At 35.1% G+C, this 1,288-nt stretch overlaps 1 long non-coding RNA gene across 1 annotated transcript in view; it reads right to left on the reverse strand.

Moving 5' to 3' along the window:
* The window catches only part of LOC149130282 (uncharacterized), an 11,200-nt gene extending 10,141 nt beyond the window's left edge, over nt 1–1,059 (reverse strand). Inside the window, exon 1 of the long non-coding RNA XR_016238984.1 lies at nt 1–1,059. This exon is cut by the window's left edge and continues 804 nt beyond it. This is a non-coding gene — a long non-coding RNA (uncharacterized LOC149130282).
* Nucleotides 1,060–1,288: the final 229 nt, after the last annotated feature.

Raw genomic sequence — 1,288 nt, forward strand, 5'->3', positions numbered from 1 at the left:
TATCTTTCTTCTCAAAACATTCGCTTCTCTTTCCTTTTATTCTTTTGCCTTTTCGCTGTTTTCCTTTGTATTGATTATTTTCTGCTTCCACATTAGTGTAAGCTAACATCCTTAATTCTTAATTCTTTTCTTTTCCTCTCCATCCATAGTTACGTGTCGTCAAGATGTATTCTGCAAAACAATCATGAATTTGTCTAGAGAATGTGGTACGTTTTTAGACTTTACTCTTTTTTGATCTGTTTCCTCATTCAACTCCGACAATCGATACGTTTCTGTATAAAGTTCTCTCCATAATCTTCCTATCTAAATAAAGTCAAACTTAATATTACCCGCTTTCACACTTCCCTCTAATAATCACCGCCTTTTTCCATACTCAACTGTTTTTTTCCCTCTGCATATTGCATTAGTTTTTTTATTCAATTTTACACAAGCCTTTAAAAAGCCTTAGATTTTTAATTAAAAAATATACAGTTATACGACTATAAACCCGCTGTTTTTCTTTCGTTATCTTTCGCCAACATCACCATGTATTTCTATATTTCATTTTAGCTGCCTTCAGCTTCTTTTGCATATCCCCAATTCCTCCTATTCTATCTTTTTCCAATGACATCACATTGCCTCTTTCCTCGTCTCTTATGTTTTATTACGCTAACTGATATATTCTCAGTTAGAAACAACAGTTTCTAATAACATCCATCGGCGGAAGAAAAAAATTGACCCTGAGAGGAAATGGAAAATACTTAATCAGAGTAGACTATGAAATAATCGGTACATAACAATGCCACGCATGTATAGCAGAAAAAAACTATCATTCTATTAAGCAGTATTAAAGGCTCCGAAAAGTATTTAAATACCGTGTAAGATTTTACCGTAAGTTGTCACCACTTTGACATGTTACTATTGAAATTTTTGTAAGACCATTTCACTGCTGCACGAAAGGCCGGAGAAAAAAAATAGAACCAAGGCCGAGTTCCGGCAAGAATCAAACTCAGATTGTACATGTTTGGAACAAAGTCCACAAACTGTTCTCATCGATGTTGAAATGTCTCTGCAAATACACCTCTGTCCAGTTTTGGTGTATATTTTTATGTTTTTCTTGTTTTCGTCGCATTACAATTGGACTGGATGACGTCTATGTCGTAATCCGCGGAGTACTGCGCATGCTCAAGTTTTTGAGATTTCTAAAAGGTGTTCATGTCGATTCTTTTGTCTTTTGGATTGCATTCCGTCTGGTGCACCACCGTGAAATGTTTACAGGAACAAATCCACACCAGTACTCATTTTTTAA

The sequence above is a fragment of the Octopus bimaculoides genome, chromosome 29, assembly GCF_046866305.1.
Source record: "Octopus bimaculoides isolate indiv1 chromosome 29, ASM4686630v1, whole genome shotgun sequence".
NCBI lineage: Eukaryota > Metazoa > Mollusca > Cephalopoda > Octopoda > Octopodidae > Octopus > Octopus bimaculoides.